The sequence below is a fragment of the Staurois parvus genome, unplaced genomic scaffold, assembly GCF_062004578.1.
Source record: "Staurois parvus isolate SC_StPar_1 unplaced genomic scaffold, SC_StPar_1.0 ptg000011l, whole genome shotgun sequence".
In the NCBI taxonomy this organism is placed as follows: domain Eukaryota; kingdom Metazoa; phylum Chordata; class Amphibia; order Anura; family Ranidae; genus Staurois; species Staurois parvus.
Genome location: NW_028317807.1, coordinates 21,559,079 through 21,578,359, shown reverse-complemented (window position 1 = coordinate 21,578,359; position 19,281 = coordinate 21,559,079). Strand labels below are relative to the sequence as shown.

At 46.3% G+C, this 19,281-nt stretch overlaps 35 non-coding genes across 35 annotated transcripts; all 35 read left to right on the top strand.

The window, feature by feature from the left end:
* Positions 1–835: 835 nt before the first annotated feature.
* TRNAC-GCA (transfer RNA cysteine (anticodon GCA)) lies at positions 836–907 on the top strand. The gene has a single exon. It is a non-coding gene; the product is annotated as a tRNA-Cys (tRNA).
* A 116-nt stretch (positions 908–1,023) lies between these two features.
* Positions 1,024–1,095, top strand: TRNAC-GCA (transfer RNA cysteine (anticodon GCA)). The gene has a single exon. It is a non-coding gene; the product is annotated as a tRNA-Cys (tRNA).
* Positions 1,096–3,086: 1,991 nt separating this feature from the next.
* Positions 3,087–3,158, top strand: TRNAC-GCA (transfer RNA cysteine (anticodon GCA)). The gene has a single exon. It is a non-coding gene; the product is annotated as a tRNA-Cys (tRNA).
* Positions 3,159–3,837: 679 nt separating this feature from the next.
* TRNAC-GCA (transfer RNA cysteine (anticodon GCA)) lies at positions 3,838–3,909 on the top strand. Its single transcript has one exon. It is a non-coding gene; the product is annotated as a tRNA-Cys (tRNA).
* A 1,241-nt stretch (positions 3,910–5,150) lies between these two features.
* TRNAC-GCA (transfer RNA cysteine (anticodon GCA)) lies at positions 5,151–5,222 on the top strand. The gene has a single exon. It is a non-coding gene; the product is annotated as a tRNA-Cys (tRNA).
* Positions 5,223–5,897: 675 nt separating this feature from the next.
* On the top strand, positions 5,898–5,969 carry TRNAC-GCA (transfer RNA cysteine (anticodon GCA)). Its single transcript has one exon. It is a non-coding gene; the product is annotated as a tRNA-Cys (tRNA).
* Positions 5,970–6,273: 304 nt separating this feature from the next.
* TRNAC-GCA (transfer RNA cysteine (anticodon GCA)) lies at positions 6,274–6,345 on the top strand. Its single transcript has one exon. It is a non-coding gene; the product is annotated as a tRNA-Cys (tRNA).
* Positions 6,346–6,461: 116 nt separating this feature from the next.
* TRNAC-GCA (transfer RNA cysteine (anticodon GCA)) lies at positions 6,462–6,533 on the top strand. The gene has a single exon. It is a non-coding gene; the product is annotated as a tRNA-Cys (tRNA).
* A 488-nt stretch (positions 6,534–7,021) lies between these two features.
* TRNAC-GCA (transfer RNA cysteine (anticodon GCA)) lies at positions 7,022–7,093 on the top strand. Its single transcript has one exon. It is a non-coding gene; the product is annotated as a tRNA-Cys (tRNA).
* A 300-nt stretch (positions 7,094–7,393) lies between these two features.
* TRNAC-GCA (transfer RNA cysteine (anticodon GCA)) lies at positions 7,394–7,465 on the top strand. The gene has a single exon. It is a non-coding gene; the product is annotated as a tRNA-Cys (tRNA).
* Positions 7,466–7,580: 115 nt separating this feature from the next.
* Positions 7,581–7,652, top strand: TRNAC-GCA (transfer RNA cysteine (anticodon GCA)). The gene has a single exon. It is a non-coding gene; the product is annotated as a tRNA-Cys (tRNA).
* A 116-nt stretch (positions 7,653–7,768) lies between these two features.
* On the top strand, positions 7,769–7,840 carry TRNAC-GCA (transfer RNA cysteine (anticodon GCA)). The gene has a single exon. It is a non-coding gene; the product is annotated as a tRNA-Cys (tRNA).
* Positions 7,841–8,143: 303 nt separating this feature from the next.
* Positions 8,144–8,215, top strand: TRNAC-GCA (transfer RNA cysteine (anticodon GCA)). Its single transcript has one exon. It is a non-coding gene; the product is annotated as a tRNA-Cys (tRNA).
* A 116-nt stretch (positions 8,216–8,331) lies between these two features.
* Positions 8,332–8,403, top strand: TRNAC-GCA (transfer RNA cysteine (anticodon GCA)). The gene has a single exon. It is a non-coding gene; the product is annotated as a tRNA-Cys (tRNA).
* Positions 8,404–8,891: 488 nt separating this feature from the next.
* TRNAC-GCA (transfer RNA cysteine (anticodon GCA)) lies at positions 8,892–8,963 on the top strand. The gene has a single exon. It is a non-coding gene; the product is annotated as a tRNA-Cys (tRNA).
* A 300-nt stretch (positions 8,964–9,263) lies between these two features.
* Positions 9,264–9,335, top strand: TRNAC-GCA (transfer RNA cysteine (anticodon GCA)). The gene has a single exon. It is a non-coding gene; the product is annotated as a tRNA-Cys (tRNA).
* Positions 9,336–9,450: 115 nt separating this feature from the next.
* TRNAC-GCA (transfer RNA cysteine (anticodon GCA)) lies at positions 9,451–9,522 on the top strand. The gene has a single exon. It is a non-coding gene; the product is annotated as a tRNA-Cys (tRNA).
* A 116-nt stretch (positions 9,523–9,638) lies between these two features.
* On the top strand, positions 9,639–9,710 carry TRNAC-GCA (transfer RNA cysteine (anticodon GCA)). Its single transcript has one exon. It is a non-coding gene; the product is annotated as a tRNA-Cys (tRNA).
* A 303-nt stretch (positions 9,711–10,013) lies between these two features.
* On the top strand, positions 10,014–10,085 carry TRNAC-GCA (transfer RNA cysteine (anticodon GCA)). Its single transcript has one exon. It is a non-coding gene; the product is annotated as a tRNA-Cys (tRNA).
* Positions 10,086–10,388: 303 nt separating this feature from the next.
* TRNAC-GCA (transfer RNA cysteine (anticodon GCA)) lies at positions 10,389–10,460 on the top strand. The gene has a single exon. It is a non-coding gene; the product is annotated as a tRNA-Cys (tRNA).
* Positions 10,461–10,576: 116 nt separating this feature from the next.
* Positions 10,577–10,648, top strand: TRNAC-GCA (transfer RNA cysteine (anticodon GCA)). The gene has a single exon. It is a non-coding gene; the product is annotated as a tRNA-Cys (tRNA).
* A 486-nt stretch (positions 10,649–11,134) lies between these two features.
* On the top strand, positions 11,135–11,206 carry TRNAC-GCA (transfer RNA cysteine (anticodon GCA)). The gene has a single exon. It is a non-coding gene; the product is annotated as a tRNA-Cys (tRNA).
* Positions 11,207–11,509: 303 nt separating this feature from the next.
* TRNAC-GCA (transfer RNA cysteine (anticodon GCA)) lies at positions 11,510–11,581 on the top strand. The gene has a single exon. It is a non-coding gene; the product is annotated as a tRNA-Cys (tRNA).
* A 488-nt stretch (positions 11,582–12,069) lies between these two features.
* On the top strand, positions 12,070–12,141 carry TRNAC-GCA (transfer RNA cysteine (anticodon GCA)). The gene has a single exon. It is a non-coding gene; the product is annotated as a tRNA-Cys (tRNA).
* Positions 12,142–12,257: 116 nt separating this feature from the next.
* Positions 12,258–12,329, top strand: TRNAC-GCA (transfer RNA cysteine (anticodon GCA)). Its single transcript has one exon. It is a non-coding gene; the product is annotated as a tRNA-Cys (tRNA).
* Positions 12,330–12,445: 116 nt separating this feature from the next.
* Positions 12,446–12,517, top strand: TRNAC-GCA (transfer RNA cysteine (anticodon GCA)). Its single transcript has one exon. It is a non-coding gene; the product is annotated as a tRNA-Cys (tRNA).
* Positions 12,518–13,003: 486 nt separating this feature from the next.
* Positions 13,004–13,075, top strand: TRNAC-GCA (transfer RNA cysteine (anticodon GCA)). The gene has a single exon. It is a non-coding gene; the product is annotated as a tRNA-Cys (tRNA).
* Positions 13,076–13,378: 303 nt separating this feature from the next.
* TRNAC-GCA (transfer RNA cysteine (anticodon GCA)) lies at positions 13,379–13,450 on the top strand. Its single transcript has one exon. It is a non-coding gene; the product is annotated as a tRNA-Cys (tRNA).
* A 488-nt stretch (positions 13,451–13,938) lies between these two features.
* TRNAC-GCA (transfer RNA cysteine (anticodon GCA)) lies at positions 13,939–14,010 on the top strand. The gene has a single exon. It is a non-coding gene; the product is annotated as a tRNA-Cys (tRNA).
* Positions 14,011–17,685: 3,675 nt separating this feature from the next.
* TRNAI-GAU (transfer RNA isoleucine (anticodon GAU)) lies at positions 17,686–17,757 on the top strand. The gene has a single exon. It is a non-coding gene; the product is annotated as a tRNA-Ile (tRNA).
* A 304-nt stretch (positions 17,758–18,061) lies between these two features.
* TRNAC-GCA (transfer RNA cysteine (anticodon GCA)) lies at positions 18,062–18,133 on the top strand. The gene has a single exon. It is a non-coding gene; the product is annotated as a tRNA-Cys (tRNA).
* Positions 18,134–18,247: 114 nt separating this feature from the next.
* Positions 18,248–18,319, top strand: TRNAC-GCA (transfer RNA cysteine (anticodon GCA)). The gene has a single exon. It is a non-coding gene; the product is annotated as a tRNA-Cys (tRNA).
* A 115-nt stretch (positions 18,320–18,434) lies between these two features.
* Positions 18,435–18,506, top strand: TRNAC-GCA (transfer RNA cysteine (anticodon GCA)). The gene has a single exon. It is a non-coding gene; the product is annotated as a tRNA-Cys (tRNA).
* Positions 18,507–18,622: 116 nt separating this feature from the next.
* Positions 18,623–18,694, top strand: TRNAC-GCA (transfer RNA cysteine (anticodon GCA)). Its single transcript has one exon. It is a non-coding gene; the product is annotated as a tRNA-Cys (tRNA).
* A 488-nt stretch (positions 18,695–19,182) lies between these two features.
* On the top strand, positions 19,183–19,254 carry TRNAC-GCA (transfer RNA cysteine (anticodon GCA)). Its single transcript has one exon. It is a non-coding gene; the product is annotated as a tRNA-Cys (tRNA).
* Positions 19,255–19,281: the final 27 nt, after the last annotated feature.

Here is a 19,281-nt window from a genome sequence, read left to right as displayed (position 1 = left end):
GGAAGCCGGCGAACGTGTTTGCCGATTCTCTCCGATGTGTTTAAAGAGATAGAACGAATAGAAAAAAAAATGTAAAAAACGCCAGAAAAGCCTAAGGGGGCATAGCTCAGTGGCAGAGCATTCAACTGCAGATCAAGAGGTCTTCGGTTCAAATCCGGGTGCCCCCTCTACCTTTTGCCCAGAAAAGGGAAGCCGGCGAACGTGTTTTCCGATTCCCTCCGATGTGTTTAAAGAGATAGAACGAATAGAAAAAAAAAATGTAAAAAACGCCTGAAAAACCAAAGGGGGCATAGCTCAGTGGCAGAGCATTCGACTGCAGATCGAGAGGTCTTCGGTTCAAATCCGGGTACCCCCTCTACATTTTGCCCAGAAAAGGGAAGCCGGCGAACGTGTTTGCCGACTCTCTCCGATGTGTTTAAAGAAATAGAAAAAAAATGAAAAAAACCCAGAAAAGCCGAAGGGGGCATAGCTCAGTGGCAGAGCATTCGACTGCAGATCGAGAGGTCTTCGGTTCAAATCTGGGTGCCCCCTATACATTTTGCCCAGAAAAGGGAAGCCGGCGAACGTGTTTGCCGATTCTCTCCGATGTGTTTAAAGAGCTAGACAGAATAGAAAAAAAAAATGTAAAAAACGCCAGAAAAGCTAAAGGGGGCATAGCTCAGTGTCGGGGCATTCGACTGCAGATCGAGAGGTCTTCGGTTCAAATCCGCGTGTCCCCTCTACCTTTTGCCAAGAAAAAGGAAGCCGGCGAACGTGTTTTTCGATTCTCTCCGATGTGTTTAAAGAGATAGAACGAATAGAAAAAAAAAATGTAAAAAACAACAGAAAAGCCAAAGGGGGCATAGCTCAGTGGCAGAGCATTCGACTGCAGATCGAGAGGTCTTCGGTTCAAATCCGGGTGCCCCCTCTACATTTTGCCCAGAAAAGGGAAGCCGGCGAACGTGTTTTCCGATTCCCTCCGATGTGTTTAAAGAGATAGAACGAATAGAAAAAAAAAATGTAAAAAACGCCTGAAAAGCCAAAGGGGGCATAGCTCAGTGGCAGAGCATTCGACTGCAGATCGAGAGGTCTTCGGTTCAAGTCCGGGTGCCCCCTCTACCTTTTGCCCAGAAAAGGGAAGCCGGCGAACGTGTTTGCCGATTCTCTCCGATGTGTTTAAAGAGCTAGAACGAATAGAAAAAAAAAATGTAAAAAACGCTAGAGAAACTAAAAGAGGCATAGCTCAGTGGCAGAGCATTCGACTGCAAATTGAGACGTCTTTGGTTCAAATCCAAATTCCCCCTCTACCTTTTGCCCAGAAAAGGGAAGCCGGCGAACGTGTTTGCCGATTCTCTCTGATGTGTTTAAAGAGATAGAACCAATTGAAAAAAAATGAAAAAAACCCAGAAAAGCCGAAGGGGGCATATCTCAGTGGCAGAGCATTCGAATGCAGATCGAGAGGTCTTCGGTTCAAATCTGGGTGCCCCCTCTACCATTCGCCCAGAAAAGGGAAGCCGGCGAATGGGTTTGCCGATTCTCTCCCATGTGTTTAAAGAGTTAGAACGAACATAAAAAAAAATGTAAAAAACGCCAGAAAAGCCAAAGGGGGCATAGCTCAGTGGCAGAGCATTCGACTGCAGATCAAGAGGTCTTCGGATCAAATCCAGGTGCCCCCTCTACCTTTTGCCCAGAAAAGGGAAGCCGGCGAACGTGTTTGCCGATTCTCTCCGATGTGTTTAAAGAGATAGTACGAATAGAAAATAAAATGTAAAAAACGCTAGAAAAGCCAAAGGGGGCATAGCTCAGTGGCAGAGCAATTCGACTGCAAATCGAGAGGTCTTCTGTTCAAATCCGGGTGCCCTCTCTACATTTTGCCCAGAAAAGGGAAGCCGGCGAAAATGTTTGCCGATTCTCTCCGATGTGTTTAAAGAGATAGAACGAAAAGAAAAAAAAAATGTAAAAAACACCAGAAACTCCAAAGGGGGCATAGCTCAGTGGCAGAGCATTCGACTGCAGATCGCGAGGTCTTCTGTTCAAATCCGGGTGCCCCCTCTACCCTTCGCCAAGAAAAAGGAAGCCGGCAAACGTGTTTGCCGATTCTCTCAGATGTGTTTAAAGAGATAGAAGGAATAGAAAAAAAAATGTAAAAAACGCTAGAAAAGCCAAAGGGGAATAGCTTAGTGGCAGAGAATTCGACTGCCGATCGAGAGGTCTTCGGTTCATATCTGGGTACCCTCTCTACCCTTTACCCAGAAAAGGGAAGCCGGCGAACGTGTTTGCCGATTCTCTCCGATGTGTTTAAAGAGATAGAATGAATAGAAAAAAAAATGTAAAAAATGTAAACAACGACAGAAAAGCCAAAGGGGGCATAGCTCAGTGGCAGAGCGTTCGACTGCAGATCGAGAGGTCTTCTGTTCAAATCCGGGTGCCCCCTCCACATTTTGGCCAGAAAAGGGAAGCCGGCGAACGTGTTTGCCGATTCTCTCCGATGTGTTTAAAGAGATAGAACGAATAGAAAAAAAAAATGTAAAAAACGCCAGAAAAAACAAATGGGGCATAGCTCAGTGGTAGAGCGTTCGACTGCAGATCGAGAGGTCTTCGGTTCAAATCCCCTTCTACCTTTTGCTCAGAAAAGGGAAGCCGGCGAACGTGTTTGCCGATTCTCTCCGATGTTTTTAAAGAGATAGAATGGATAGAAAAAAAAAATGTAAACAACGACAATAAAGCCAAAGGGGGCATAGCTAAGTGGCAGAGCATTCGACTGATGATCGAGAGGTCTTCGGTTCAAATCCGGGTGCTCTCTCTACCTTTTGCCCAGAAAAGGGAAGCCGGCGAACGTGTTTGCCGATTCTCTCCGATGTGTTTAAAGAGATAGAACGAATAGGAAAAAAAAATGTAAAAAACACGAGAAAAGCCTAAGGGGGCATAGCTCAGTGGCAGAGCATTCGACTGCAGATCGTAGAGGTCTTCGGTTCAAATCCAGGTGCCCCCTCTACCTTTTGCCCAGAAAAGGGAAGCCGGCGAAGGTGTTTGCCGATTCTCTCTGATGTGTTTAAAGAGATAGAATGGATAGAAAAAAAAATGTAAAAAACACCTGAAAAGCCAAAGGGGGCATAGCTCAGTGGCAGAGCATTCGACTGCAGATCGAGAGGTTTTCGGTTCAAATCCGGGTGCCCCCTCTACATTTTGCCCAGAAAAGGGAAGCCGGCGAACTTGTTTGCCGATTCTCTCCGATGTGTTTAAAGAGATAGAAAGAATAGAAAAAAAATGAAAAAAAAACCCAGCAAAGCCAAAGGGGGCATAGCTCAGTGGCAGAGCATTCGACTGCAGATCTAGAGGTCTTCGGTTCAAATCCGAGTGCCCTCTCTACGTTTTGCCAAGAAAAAGGAAGCCGGCGAACGTGTTTGCCGATTCTCTCCGATGTGTTTAAAGAGATAGAACGAATAGAAAAAAAAATGTAAAAAACGCCAGAAAAGCCAAAGGGGGCATAGCTCAGTGGCAGAGCATTCGACTGCAGATCGAGAGGTCTTCGGATCAAATCCAGGTGCCCCCTCTACCTTTTGCCCAGAAAAGGGAAGCCGGCGAACGTGTTTGCCGATTCTCTCCGATGTGTTTAAAGAGATAGTACGAATAGAAAAAAAAAATGTAAAAAACGCTAGAAAAGCCAAAGGGGGCATAGTTCAGTGGCAGAGCAATTCGACTGCAAATCGAGAGGTCTTCGGTTCAAATCCGGGTGCCCTCTCTACATTTTGCCCAGAAAAGGGAAGTCGGCGAAAATGTTTGCCGATTCTCTCCGATGTGTTTAAAGAGATAGAACGAAAAGAAAAAAAAAATGTAAAAAACGCCAGAAACGCCAAAGGGGGCATAGCTCAGTGGCAGAGCATTCGACTGCAGATCGAGAGGTCTTCGGTTCAAATCCAGGTGCCCCCTCTACCTTTCGCCAAGATAAAAGGAAGCCGACGAACGTATTTGCCGATTCTCTCCGATGTGTTTAAAGAGATAGAACAAATAGAAAAAAAAAATGTAAAAAACGCCAGAAAAGCCAAAGGGGGCATAGCTCAGTGGCAGAGCATTCGACTGCAGATCAAGAGGTCTTCGGTTCAAATCCGGATGCCCCCTCTACCCTTCGCCAAGAAAAAGGAAGCCGGCGAACATGTTTGACAATTCTCTCCGATGTGTTTAAAGAGATAGAAAGAGTAGAAAAAAAAGATATAAAAAACGCTAGAAAAGCCAAAGGGGGTATAGTTTAGTGGCAGAGAATTCGACTGCCGAGCGAGAGGTCTTCGGTTCATATCTGGGTACCCTCTCTACCCTTTGCCCAGAAAAGGGAACCCGGCGAACATGTTTGCCGATTCTCTCCGATGTGTTTAAAGAGATAGAATGAATAGAAAAAAAAAATGTAAACAACAACAGAAAAGCCAAAGGGGGCATAGCTCAGTGGCAGAGCGTTCGACTGCAGATCGAGAGGTCTTCTGTTCAAATCCGGGTGCCCCCTCCACATTTTGGCCAGAAAAGGGAAGCCGGCGAACGTGTTTGCCGATTCTCTCCGATGTGTTTAAAGAGATAGAACGAATAGAAAAAAAAAATGTAAAAAACGCCAGAAAAAACAAATGGGGCATAGCTCAGTGGTAGAGCGTTCGACTGCAGATCGAGAGGTCTTCGGAACAAATCCAGGTGCCCCCTCTACCTTTTGCCCAGAAAAGGGAAGCCGGCGAACGTGTTTGCCGAATCTCTCCAATGTGTTTAAAGAGATAGTACGAATAGAAAAAAAAAATGTAAAAAACGCTAGAAAAGCCAAAAGGGGCATAGCTCAGTGGCAGAGCAATTCGACTGCAGATCGAGAGGTCTTCGGTTCAAATCCGGGTGCCCCCTCTACCTTTTGCCCAGAAAAGGGAAGCCGGCGAACGTGTTTGCCGATTCTCTCTGATGTGTTTAAAGAGCTAGAACGAATAGAAAAAAAAATGTAAAAAACGCCCGAAAAACTAAAGGGGGCATAGCTCCATGGCAGAGCATTCGACTGCAGATCGAGAGGTCTTCGGTTCAAATCCTGGAGCCCCCTCTACCTTTTGCCCAGAAAAGGGAAGCCGACGAACGTGTTTGCCGATTCTCTCTGATGTGTTTAAAGAGATAGAACGAATAAAAAAAAAAGAAAAAAACCCAGAAAAGCCAAAGGGGGCATAGCTCAGTGGCAGAGCATTCGACTGCAGATCGAGAGGTCTTCGGTTCAAATCCGGGTGCCCCCTCTACCTTTTGCCCAGAAAAGGGAAGCCGGCGAACGTGTTTGCCGATTCTCTCCGATGTGTTTAAAGAGCTAGAACGAATAGAAAAAAAAAATGTAAAAAACGCCAGAAAAACTAAAGGGGGCATAGCTCAGTGGCAGAGCATTCGACTGCAGATCGAGAGGTGTTCGGTTCAAATCCGGGTGCCCCCTCTACCTTTTGCCCAGAAAAGGGAAGCCGGCGAACGTGTTTGCCGATTCTCTCTGATGTGTTTAAAGAGATAGAACGAATAGAAAAAAAAAGAAAAAAACCCAGAAAAGCCTAAGGGGGCATAGCTCAGTGGCAGAGCATTCGACTGCAGATCGAGAGGTCTTCGGTTCAAATCCAGTTGCCCCCTCTACCTTTTGCCCAGAAAAGGGAAGCCGGCGAACGTGTTTGCCGATTCTCTATGATGTGTTTAAAGAGATAGTACGAATAGAAAAAAAAAGAAAAAAACCCAGAAAAGCCAAAGGGGGCATAGCTCAGTGGCAGAGCATTCAACTGCAGATCGAGAGGTCTTCGGTTCAAATCCGGGTGCCCCCTCTACCCTTTGCCAAGAAAAATGAAGCCGGCGAACGTGTTTTTCGATTCTCTCCGATGTGTTTAAAGAGATAGAACGAATAGAAAAAAAAAATGTAAAAAAACGACAGAAAAGCCAAAGGGGGCATAGCTCAGTGGCAGAGCATTAGACTGCAGATCGAGAGGTCCTCGGTTCAAATCCGGGTGCCCCCTCTACCTTTTGCCCAGAAAAGGGAAGCCGGCGAACGTGTTTGCCGATTCTCTCCGATGTGTTTAAAGAGCTAGACCGAATAGAAAAAAAAAATGTAAAAAACGCCAGAAAAGCTAAAGGGGGCATAGCTCAGTGGCAGAGCATTCGACTGCAGATCAAGAGGTCTTCGGTTCAAATCCGCGTGCCCCCTCTACTTTTTGCCAAGAAAAAGGAAGCCGGCGAACGTGTTTTCCGATTCTCTCCGATGTGTTAAAAGAGATAGAACGAATAGAAAAAAAAAATGTAAAAAACGCCTGAAAAACCAAAGGGGGCATAGCTCAGTGGCAGAGCATTCGACTGCAGATCGAGAGGTCTTCGGTTCAAATCCGGGTGCCCCCTCGACCTTTTGCCCAGAAAAGGGAAGCCGGCGAACGTGTTTGCCGATTCTCTCCGATGTGTTTAAAGAGATAGAACGAATAGAAAAAAAAAATGTAAAAAACGACAGAAAAGCCAAAGGGGGCATAGCTCAGTGGCAGAGCATTCGACTGCAGATCGAGAGGTCTTCGGTTCAAATCCAGGTGCCCCCTCTACCTTTTGCCCAGAAAAGGGAAGCCGGCGAACGTGTTTGCCGATTCTCTCCGATGTGTTTAAAGAGATAGTACGAATAGAAAAAAAAAATGTAAAAAACGCCAGAAAAGCCAAAGGGGGCATAGCTCAGTGGCAGAGCATTCGACTGCTGAATCGAGAGGTCTTCGGTTCAAATCCGGGTGCCCCCTCTACATTCTGCCCAGAAAAGGGAAGCCGGCGAACGTGTTTGCCGATTATCTCCGATGTGTTTAAATAGATAGAACAAATAGAAAAAAAATGAAAAAAAAACAAGAAAAGTAGAAGGGGCTATAGCTCAGTGGCAGAGCATTCGACTGCAGATCGAGAGGTCTTCGGTTCAAATCCGGGTGCCCCCTCTACCTTTTGCCCAGAAAAGGGAAGCCGGCGAACGTGTTTGCCGATTCTCTCTGATGTGTTTAAAGAGATAGAACGAATAGAAAAAAAAAGAAAAAAACCCAGAAAAGCCTAAGGGGGCATAGCTCAGTGGCAGAGCATTCGACTGCAGATCGAGAGGTCTTCGGTTCAAATCCGGTTGCCCCCTCTACCTTTTGCCCAGAAAAGGGAAGCCGGCGAACGTGTTTGCCGATTCTCTATGATGTGTTTAAAGAGATAGTACGAATAGAAAAAAAAAGAAAAAAACCCAGAAAAGCCAAAGGGGGCATAGCTCAGTGGCAGAGCATTGAACTGCAGATCGAGAGGTCTTCGGTTCAAATCCGGGTGCCCCCTCTACATTTTGCCCAGAAAAGGGAAGCCGGCGAACGTGTTTGCCGATTCTCTCCGATGTGTTTAAAGAGCTAGACCGAATAGAAAAAAAAATGTAAAAAACGCCAGAAAAGCTAAAGGGGGCATAGCTCAGTGGCAGAGCATTCGACTGCAGATCGAGAGGTCTTCGGTTCAAATCCGCGTGCCCCCTCTACTTTTTGCCAAGAAAAAGGAAGCCGGCGAACGTGTTTGCCGATTCTCTATGATGTGTTTAAAGAGGTAGAACGAATAGAAAAAAAAATGTAAAAAACACTAGACAGGCCAGAGGGGGCATAGCTCAGTGGCAGAGCATTCGACTGCAGATCGAGAGGTCTTCGGTTCAAATCCGGGTGCCCTCTCGACCTTTTGCCCAGAAAAGGGAAGCCGGCGAATGTGTTTGCCGATTCTCTCCGATGTGTTTAAAGAGATAGGACGAATAGAAAAAAAAAATGTAAAAAACGCCAGAAAAGCCAAAGGGGGCATAGCTCAGTGGCAGAGCATTCGACTGCAGATCGAGAGGTCTTCGGTTCAAATCCGGGTGCCCCTTCTACCCTTTGCCCAGAAAAGGGAAGCCGGCGAACATGTTTGCCGATTCTCTCCGATGTGTTTAAAGAGATAGAACGAATAGAAAAAAAAATGTAAAAAGCACTAGAAAGGCCAGAGGGGGCATAGCTCAGTGGCAGAGCATTCGACTGTAGATCGAGAGGTCTTCGGTTCAAATCCAGGTGCCCCCTCTACCTTTTGCCCAGAAAAGGGAAGCCGGCGAACGTGTTTGCCGATTCTCTCCGATGTGTTTAAAGAGCTAGAACGAATAGAAAAAAAAAATGTAAAAAACGCCGGAAAAACTAAAGGGGGCATAGCTCAGTGGCAGAGCATTCGACTGCAGATCGAGAGGTCTTCGGTTCAAATCCGGGTGCCCCCTCTACCTTTTGCCCAGAAAAGGGAAGCCGGCGAACGTGTTTGCCGATTCTCTCCGATGTGTTTAAAGAGCTAGACCGAATAGAAAAAAAAAATGTAAAAAACGTCAGAAAAGCTAAAGGGGGCATAGCTCAGTGGCAGAGCATTCGACTGCAGATCGAGAGGTCTTCGGTTCAAATCCAGGTGCCCCCTCTACCTTTTGGCCAGAAAAGGGAAGCCGGCGAACGTGTTTGCCGATTCTCTCCGATGTGTTTAAAGAGATAGTACGAATAGAAAAAAAAAATGTAAAAAACGCCAGAAAAGCCAAAGGGGGCATAGCTCAGTGGCAGAGCATTCGACTGCTGAATCGAGAGGTCTTCGGTTCAAATCCGGGTGCCCCCTCTACATTCTGCCCAGAAAAGGGAAGCCGGCGAACGTGTTTGCCGATTCTCTCCGATGTGTTTAAATAGATAGAACAAATAGAAAAAAAATGAAAAAAAAACAAGAAAAGCAGAAGGGGCTATAGCTCAGTGGCAGAGCATTCGACTGCAGATCGAGAGGTCTTCGGTTCAAATCCGGGTGCCCCCTCTACCTTTTGCCCAGAAAAGGGAAGCCGGCGAACGTGTTTGCCGATTCTCTCTGATGTGTTTAAAGAGATAGAACGAATAGAAAAAAAAAGAAAAAAACCCAGAAAAGCCTAAGGGGGCATAGCTCAGTGGCAGAGCATTTGACTGCAGATCGAGAGGTCTTCGGTTCAAATCCGGGTGCCCCCTCTACCTTTTGCCCAGAAAAGGGAAGCCGGCGAACGTGTTTGCCGATTCTCTATGATGTGTTTAAAGAGATAGTACGAATAGAAAAAAAAAAAAAAAACCCAGAAAAGCCAAAGGGGGCATAGCTCAGTGGCAGAGCATTGAACTGCAGATCGAGAGGTCTTCGGTTCAAATCCGGGTGCCCCCTCTACATTTTGCCCAGAAAAGGGAAGCCGGCGAACGTGTTTGCCGATTCTCTCCGATGTGTTTAAAGAGCTAGACCGAATAGAAAAAAAAAATGTAAAAAACGCCAGAAAAGCTAAAGGGGGCATAGCTCAGTGGCAGAGCATTCGACTGCAGATCGAGAGGTCTTCGGTTCAAATCCGCGTGCCCCCTCTACTTTTTGCCAAGAAAAAGGAAGCCGGCGAACGTGTTTGCCGATTCTCTCTGATGTGTTTAAAGAGGTAGAACGAATAGAAAAAAAAATGTAAAAATCACTAGAAAGGCCAGAGGGGGCATAGCTCAGTGGCAGAGCATTCGACTGCAGATCGAGAGGTCTTCGGTTCAAATCCGGGTGCCCTCTCGACCTTTTGCCCAGAAAAGGGAAGCCGGCGAACGTGTTTGCCGATTCTCTCCGATGTGTTTAAAGAGATAGGACGAATAGAAAAAAAAAATGTAAAAAACGCCAGAAAAGCCAAAGGGGGCATAGCTCAGTGGCAGAGCATTCGACTGCAGATCGAGAGGTCTTCGGTTCAAATCCGGGTGCCCCCTCTACCCTTTGCCCAGAAAAGGGAAGCCGGCGAACGTGTTTGCCGATTCTCTCTGATGTGTTTAAAGAGATAGAACGAATAGAAAAAAAAATGTAAAAAACACTAGAAAGGCCAGAGGGGGCATAGTTCAGTGGCAGAGCGTTCGACTGTAGATCGAGAGGTCTTCGGTTCAAATCCAGGTGCCCCCTCTACCTTTTGCCCAGAAAAGGGAAGCCGGCGAACGTGTTTGCCGATTCTCTCCGATGTGTTTAAAGAGCTAGAACGAATAGAAAAAAAAAATGTAAAAAACGCCAGAAAAACTAAAGGGGGCATAGCTCAGTGGCAGAGCATTCGACTGCAGATCGAGAGGTCTTCGGTTCAAATCCGGGTGCCCCCTCTACCCTTTGCCCAGAAAAGGGAAGTCGGCGAACGTGTTTGCCGATTCTCTCTGATGTGTTTAAAGAGATAGAACGAATAGAAAAAAAAATGTAAAAAACACTAGAAAGGCCAGAGGGGGCATAGCTCAGTGGCAGAGCATTCGACTGTAGATCGAGAGGTCTTCGGTTCAAATCCAGGTGCCCCCTCTACCTTTTGCCCAGAAAAGGGAAGCCGGCGAACGTGTTTGCCGATTCTCTCCGATGTGTTTAAAGAGCTAGAACGAATAGAAAAAAAAAATGTAAAAAACGCCAGAAAAACTAAAGGGGGCATAGCTCAGTGGCAGAGCATTCGACTGCAGATCGAGAGGTCTTCGGTTCAAATCCGCGTGCCCCCTCTACATTTTGCCCAGAAAAGGGAAGCCGGCGAACGTGTTTTCCGATTCCCTCAGATGTGTTTAAAGAGATAGAACGAATAGAAAAAAAAAATGTAAAAAAACCCAGAAAAGCCAAAGGGGGCATAGCTCAGTGGCAGAGCATTCGACTGCAGATCGAGAGGTCTTCGGTTCAAATCCGGGTGCCCCCTCTACCTTTTGCCCAGAAAAGGGAAGCCGGCGAACGTGTTTGCCGATTCTCTCCGATGTGTTTAAAGAGCTAGAACGAATAGAAAAAAAAAATGTAAAAAACGCCAGAAAAACTAAAGGGGGCATAGCTCTGTGGCAGAGCATTCGACTGCAGATCGAGAGGTGTTCGGTTCAAATCCGGGTGCCCCCTCTACCTTTTGCCCAGAAAAGGGAAGCCGGCGAACGTGTTTGCCGATTCTCTCTGTGTTTAAAGAGATAGAACGAATAGAAAAAAAAAGAAAAAAACCCAGAAAAGCCTAAGGGGGCATAGCTCAGTGGCAGAGCGTTCAACTGCAGATCGAGAGGTCTTCGGTTCAAATCCGGGTGCCCCCTCTACATTTTGCCCAGAAAAGGGAAGCCGGCGAACGTGTTTTCCGATTCCCTCCGATGTGTTTAAAGAGATAGAACGAATAGAAAAAAAAAATGTAAAAAACGCCTGAAAAGCCAAAGGGGGCATAGCTCAGTGGCAGAGCATTCGACTGCAGATCGAGAGGTCTTCGGTTCAAATCCGGGTGCCCCCTCTACCTTTTGCCCAGAAAAGGGAAGCCGGCGAACGTGTTTGCCGATTCTCTCCGATGTGTTTAAAGAGCTAGAACGAATAGAAAAAAAAAATGTAAAAAACGCCAGAAAAACTAAAGGAGGCATAGCTCAGTGGCAGAGCATTCGACTGCAGATCGAGAAGTCTTCGGTTCAAATCCGGGAGCCCCCTCTACCTTTTGCCCAGAAAAGGGAAGCCGGCAAACGTGTTTGCCGATTCTCTCCGATGTGTTTAAAGAGATAGAACGAATAGAAAAAAAAATGTAAAAAACGCCAGGAAAGCCTAAGGGGGCATAGCTCAGTGGCAGAGCATTCGACTGCAGATCGAGAGGTCTTCGGTTCAAATCCGGGTGCCCCCTCTACCTTTTGCCCAGAAAAGTGAAGCCGGCGAACGTGTTTGCCGATTCTCTCTGATATGTTTAAAGAGATAGAACGAATAGAAAAAAAAAGAATAAAACCCAGAAAAGCCAAAGGGGGCATAGCTCAGTGGCAGAGCATTCAACTGCAGATCGAGAGGTCTTCGGTTCAAATCCGGGTGCCCCCTCTACTTTTTGCCAAGAAAAAGGAAGCTGGCGAACGTGTTTTCCGATTCTCTCCGATGTGTTAAAAGAGATAGAACGAATAGAGAAAAAAAATGTAAAAAACGCCTGAAAAACCAAAGGGGGCATAGCTCAGTGGCAGAGCATTCGACTGCAGATCGAGAGGTCTTCGGTTCAAATCCGGGTACCCCCTCTACATTTTGCCCAGAAAAGGGAAGCCGGCGAACGTGTTTGCCGATTCTCTCCGATGTGTTTAAAGAGATAGAACGAATAGAAAAAAAAATGTAAAAAATGCCAGAAAAGAATAAGGGGGCATAGCTCAGTGGCAGAGCATTCGACTGCAGATCGAGAGGTCTTCGGTTCAAATCCGGGTGCCCCCTCTACCTTTTGCCCAGAAAAGGGAAGCCGGCGAACGTGTTTGCCGATTCTCTCCGATGTGTTTAAAGAGCTAGACCGAATAGAAAAAAAAAATGTAAAAAACATCAGAAAAGCTAAAGGGGGCATAGCTCAGTGGCAGAGCATTCGACTGCAGATCGAGAGGTCTTCGGTTCAAATCCGCGTGCCCCCTCTACATTTTGCCCAGAAAAGGGAAGCCGGCGAACGTGTTTTCCGATTCCCTCAGATGTGTTTAAAGAGATAGAACGAATAGAAAAAAAAAATGTAAAAAAACCCAGAAAAGCCAAAGGGGGCATAGCTCAGTGGCAGAGCATTCGACTGCAGATCGAGAGGTCTTCGGTTCAAATCCGGGTGCCCCCTCTACCTTTTGCCCAGAAAAGGGAAGCCGGCGAACGTGTTTGCCGATTCTCTCCGATGTGTTTAAAGAGCTAGAACGAATAGAAAAAAAAAATGTAAAAAACGCCAGAAAAACTAAAGGGGGCATAGCTCTGTGGCAGAGCATTCGACTGCAGATCGAGAGGTGTTCGGTTCAAATCCGGGTGCCCCCTCTACCTTTTGCCCAGAAAAGGGAAGCCGGCGAACGTGTTTGCCGATTCTCTCTGTGTTTAAAGAGATAGAACGAATAGAAAAAAAAAGAAAAAAACCCAGAAAAGCCTAAGGGGGCATAGCTCAGTGGCAGAGCGTTCAACTGCAGATCGAGAGGTCTTCGGTTCAAATCCGGGTGCCCCCTCTACATTTTGCCCAGAAAAGGGAAGCCGGCGAACGTGTTTTCCGATTCCCTCCGATGTGTTTAAAGAGATAGAACGAATAGAAAAAAAAAATGTAAAAAACGCCTGAAAAGCCAAAGGGGGCATAGCTCAGTGGCAGAGCATTCGACTGCAGATCGAGAGGTCTTCGGTTCAAATCCGGGTGCCCCCTCTACCTTTTGCCCAGAAAAGGGAAGCCGGCGAACGTGTTTGCCGATTCTCTCCGATGTGTTTAAAGAGCTAGAACGAATAGAAAAAAAAAATGTAAAAAACGCCAGAAAAACTAAAGGAGGCATAGCTCAGTGGCAGAGCATTCGACTGCAGATCGAGAAGTCTTCGGTTCAAATCCGGGAGCCCCCTCTACCTTTTGCCCAGAAAAGGGAAGCCGGCAAACGTGTTTGCCGATTCTCTCCGATGTGTTTAAAGAGATAGAACGAATAGAAAAAAAAATGTAAAAAACGCCAGGAAAGCCTAAGGGGGCATAGCTCAGTGGCAGAGCATTCGACTGCAGATCGAGAGGTCTTCGGTTCAAATCCGGGTGCCCCCTCTACCTTTTGCCCAGAAAAGTGAAGCCGGCGAACGTGTTTGCCGATTCTCTCTGATATGTTTAAAGAGATAGAACGAATAGAAAAAAAAAGAATAAAACCCAGAAAAGCCAAAGGGGGCATAGCTCAGTGGCAGAGCATTCAACTGCAGATCGAGAGGTCTTCGGTTCAAATCCGGGTGCCCCCTCTACTTTTTGCCAAGAAAAAGGAAGCTGGCGAACGTGTTTTCCGATTCTCTCCGATGTGTTAAAAGAGATAGAACGAATAGAGAAAAAAAATGTAAAAAACGCCTGAAAAACCAAAGGGGGCATAGCTCAGTGGCAGAGCATTCGACTGCAGATCGAGAGGTCTTCGGTTCAAATCCGGGTACCCCCTCTACATTTTGCCCAGAAAAGGGAAGCCGGCGAACGTGTTTGCCGATTCTCTCCGATGTGTTTAAAGAGATAGAACGAATAGAAAAAAAAATGTAAAAAATGCCAGAAAAGAATAAGGGGGCATAGCTCAGTGGCAGAGCATTCGACTGCAGATCGAGAGGTCTTCGGTTCAAATCCGGGTGCCCCCTCTACCTTTTGCCCAGAAAAGGGAAGCCGGCGAACGTGTTTGCCGATTCTCTCCGATGTGTTTAAAGAGATAGAACGAATAGAAAAAAAAAATGTAAAAAACGCCAGAAAAACTAAAGGGGGCATAGCTCAGTGGCAGAGCATTCGACTGCAGATCGAGAGGTCTTCGGATCAAATCCGGGAGCCCCCTCTACCTTTTGCCCAGAAAATGGAAGCCGGCGAACGTGTTTGCCGATTCTCTCTGATGTGTTTAAAGAGATAGAACGACTAGAAAAAAAAAGAAAAAAACCCAGAAAAGCCAAAGGGGGCATAGCTCAGTGGCAGAGCATTCAACTGCAGATCAAGAGGTCTTCGTTTCAAATCAGGGTGCCCCCTCTACATTTTACCCAGAAAAGGGAAGACGGCGAACGTGTTTGCCGATTCTCTCCGATGTGTTTAAAGAGATAGAACGAATAGAAAAAAAAAATGTAAAAAACGCCAGAAAGGAATAAGGGGGCATAGCTCAGTGGCAGAGCATTCAACTGCAGATCGAGAGGTCTTCGGTTCAAATCCGGGTGCCCCCTCTACCTTTTGCCCAGAAAAGGGAAGCCGGCGAACGTGTTTGCCGATTCTCTCCAATGTGTTTAAAGAGATAGAACGAATAGAAAAAAAAATGTAAAAAACGCTAGAAAAACCAAAGGGGGCATAGCTCAGTGGCAGAGCATTCGACTGCAGATCGAGAGGTCTTCGGTTCAAATCCGGGTTCCCCCTCTACCTTTTGCCCAGAAAAGGGAAGCCGGCGAACGTGTTTGCCGATTCTCTCCGATGTGTTTAAAGAGATAGAACGAATAGAAAAAAAAAATGTAAAAAATGCCTGAAAAGCCAAAGGGGGCATAGCTCAGTGGCAGAGCATTCAACTGCAGATCGAGAGGTCTTCGGTTCAAATCCGGGTGCCCTCTCTACCTTTTGCCCAGAAAAGGGAAGCCGGCGAACGTGTTTGCCGATTCTCTCCTATGTGTTTAAAGAGATAGAACGAATAGGAAAAAAAAATGTAAAAAACACCAGAAAAGCCAAAGGGGGCATAGCTCAGTGGCAGAGCATTCGACTGCAGATCGTAGAGGTCTTCGGTTCAAATCCGGGTGCCCCCTCTACCTTTTGCCCAGAAAAGGGAAGCCGGCGAACGTGTTTGCCGATTCTCTCCGATGTGTTTAAAGAGATAGAACGAATAGAAAAAAAAATGTAAAAAACGCTAGAAAAGCCAAAGGGGGCGTAGCTCAGTGGCAGAGCATTCGACTGCAGATCGAGAGGTCTTCAGTTCAAATCCAGGTGCCCCCTCTACCCCTTTGCCTAGAAAAGGGAAGCCGGCGAACGTGTTTGCGGATTCTCTCCAATGTGTTTAAAGAGATAGTACGAATAGAAAAAAAAAATGTAAACAACGACAGAAAAGCCAAAGGGGGCATAGCTCAGTGGCAGAGCATTCGACTGCAAATTGAGACGTCTTTGGTTCAAATCCAAATTCCCCCTCTACCTTTTGCCCAGAAAAGGGAAGCCGGCGAACGTGTTTGCCGATTCTCTCCGATGTGTTTAAAGATATAGAACCGATAGAAAAAAAATGTAAACAACTACAGAAAAGCCAAAGGGGGCATAGCTCAGTGGCAGAGCATTCGACTGCAAATTGAGACGTCTTTGGTTCAAATCCAAATTCCCCCTCTACCTTTTGCCCAGAAAAGGGAAGCCAGCGAACGTGTTTGCCGATTCTCTCTGATGTGTTTAAAGAGATAGAACGAATAGAAAAAAAATGAAAAAAAACCCATTAAAGCCAAAGGGGGCATAGCTCAGGGGCAGAGCATTCGACTGCAAATTGGAGGTCTTCGGTTCAAATCCGGGTGCCCCCTCTACCTTTTGCCCAGAAAAGGGAAGCCGGCGAACGTGTTTGCCGATTCTCTCCGATGTGTTTAAAGAGATAGAACGGATAGGAAAAAAAAATGTAAACAACGACAGAAAAGCCAAAGGGGGCATAGCTCAGTGGCAGAGCATTCGACTGCAAATTGAGACGTCTTTGGTTCAAATCCAAATTCCCCCTCTACCTTTTGCCCAGAAAAGGGAAGCCGGCGAACGTGTTTGCCGATTCTCTCTGATGTGTTTAAAGAGATAGAACCAATAGAAAAAGAATGAAAAAAACCCAGAAAAGCCGAAGGGGGCATATCTCAGTGGCAGAGCATTCGACTGCAGATCGAGAGGTCTTCGGTTCAAATCCGGGTGCCCTCTCTACCTTTTGCCGAGAAAAGGGAAGCCGGAGAACGTGTTTGCCGATTCTCTCCGATGTGTTTAAAGAGCTAGAACGAATAGAAAAAAAAAATGTTAAAAATGCCAGAAAAACTAAAGGGGGAATAGCTCAGTGGCAGAGCATTCGAATGCAGATCGAGAGGTCTTCGGTTCAAATCTGGGTGCCCCCTCTACCATTCGCCCAGAAAAGGGAAGCCGGCGAATGGGTTTGCCGATTCTCTCCCATGTGTTTAAAGAGTTAGAACGAACATAAAAAAAAATGTAAAAAACGCCAGAAAAGCCAAAGGGGGCATAGCTCAGTGGCAGAGCATTCGACTGCAGATCAAGAGGTCTTCGGATCAAATCCAGGTGCCCCCTCTACCTTTTGCCCAGAAAAGGGAAGCCGGCGAACGTGTTTGCCGATTCTCTCCGATGTGTTTAAAGAGATAGTACGAATAGAAAAAAAAATGTAAAAAACGCTAGAAAAGCCAAAGGGGGCATAGCTCAGTGGCAGAGCAATTCGACTGCAAATCGAGAGGTCTTCTGTTCAAATCCGGGTGCCCTCTCTACATTTTGCCCAGAAAAGGGAAGCCGGCGAAAATGTTTGCCGATTCTCTCCAATGTGTTTAAAGAGATAGAACGAAAAGAAAAAAAAAATGTAAAAAACACCAGAAACTCCAAAGGGGGCATAGCTCAGTGGCAGAGCATTCGACTGCAGATCGCGAGGTCTTCTGTTCAAATCCGGGTGCCCCCTCTACCCTTCGCCAAGAAAAAGGAAGCCGGCAAACGTGTTTGCCGATTCTCTCCGATGTGTTTAAAGAGATAGAAGGAATAGAAAAAAAAATGTAAAAAACGCTAGAAAAGCCAAAGGGGAATAGCTTAGTGGCAGAGAATTCGACTGCCGATCGAGAGGTCTTCGGTTCATATCTAGGTACCCTCTCTACCCTTTACCCAGAAAAGGGAAGCCGGCGAACGTGTTTGCCGATTCTCTCCGATGTGTTTAAAGAGATAGAATGAATAGAAAAAAAAATGTAAAAAATGTAAACAACGACAGAAAAGCCAAAGGGGGCATAGCTCAGTGGCAGAGCGTTCGACTGCAGATCGAGAGGTCTTCTGTTCAAATCCGGGTGCCCCCTCCACATTTTGGCCAGAAAAGGGAAGCCGGCGAACGTGTTTGCCGATTCTCTCCGATGTGTTTAAAGAGATAGAACGAATAGAAAAAAAAAATGTAAAAAACGCCAGAAAAAACAAATGGGGCATAGCTCAGTGGTAGAGCGTTCGACTGCAGATCGAGAGGTCTTCGGTTCAAATCCCCTTCTACCTTTTGCTCAGAAAAGGGAAGCCGGCGAACGTGTTTGCCGATTCTCTCCGATGTTTTTAAAGAGATAGAATGGATAGAAAAAAAAAATGTAAACAACGACAATAAAGCCAAAGGGGGCATAGCTAAGTGGCAGAGCATTCGACTGATGATCGAGAGGTCTTCGGTTCAAATCCGGGTGCCCTCTCTACCTTTTGCCCAGAAAAGGGAAGCCTGCGAACGTGTTTGCCGATTCTCTCCGATGTGTTTAAAGAGATAGAACGAATAGGAAAAAAAAATGTAAAAAACACGAGAAAAGCCTAAGGGGGCATAGCTCAGTGGCAGAGCATTCGACTGCAGATCGTAGAGGTCTTCGGTTCAAATCTAGGTGTCCCCTCTACCTTTTGCCCAGAAAAGGGAAGCCGGCGAAGGTGTTTGCCGATTCTCTCTGATGTGTTTAAAGAGATAGAATGGATAGAAAAAAAAATGTAAAAAACACCTGAAAAGCCAAAGGGGGCATAGCTCAGTGGCAGAGCATTCGACTGCAGATCGAGAGGTTTTCGGTTCAAATCCGGGTGCCCCCTCTACATTTTGCCCAGAAAAGGGAAGCCGGCGAACGTGTTTGCCGATTCTCTCCGATGTGTTTAAAGAGATAGAACAAATAGAAAAAAAATGAAAAAAAACCAAGAAAAGCCGAAGGGGGTATAGCTCAGTGGCAGAGCATTCGACTGCAGATCGAGAGGTCTTCGGTTCAAATCCGGGTGCCCCCTATATATTTTGCCAAGAAAAGGGAAGCCGGCGAACTTGTTTGCCGATTCTCTCCGATGTGTTTAAAGAGATAGAAAGAATAGAAAAAAAATGAAAAAAAAAACCAGCAAAGCCAAAGGGGGCATAGCTCAGTGGCAGAGCATTCGACTGCAGATCGAGAGGTCTTCGGTTCAAATCCGGGTGCCCTCTCGACCTTTTGCCCAGAAAAGGGAAGCCGGCGAACGTGTTTGCCGATTCTCTCCGATGTGTTTAAAGAGATAGGACGAATAGAAAAAAAAAATGTAAAAAACGCCAAAAAAGCCAAAGGGGGCATAGCTCAGTGGCAGAGCATTCGACTGCAGATCGAGAGGTCTTCGGTTCAAATCCAGGTGCCCCCTCTACCTTTTGCCCAGAAAAGGGAAGCCGGCGAACGTGTTTGCCGATTCTCTCCGATGTGTTTAAAGAGATAGTACGAATAGAAAAAAAAAATGTAAAAAACGCCAGAAAAGCCAAAGGGGGCATAGCTCAGTGGCAGAGCATTCGACTGCTGAATCGAGAGGTCTTCGGTTCAAATCCGGGTGCCCCCTCTACATTCTGCCCAGAAAAGGGAAGCCGGCGAACGTGTTTGCCGATTCTCTCCGATGTGTTTAAATAGATAGAACAAATAGAAAAAAAATGAAAAAAAAACAAGAAAAGCAGAAGGGGCTATAGCTCAGTGGCAGAGCATTCGACTGCAGATCGAGAGGTCTTCGGTTCAAATCCGGGTGCCCCCTCTACCTTTTGCCCAGAAAAGGGAAGCCGGCGAACGTGTTTGCCGATTCTCTCTGATGTGTTTAAAGAGATAGAACGAATAGAAAAAAAAAGAAAAAAACCCAGAAAAGCCTAAGGGGGCATAGCTCAGTGGCAGAGCATTCGACTGCAGATCGAGAGGTCTTCGGTTCAAATCCGGGTGCCCCCTCTACCTTTTGCCCAGAAAAGGGAAGCC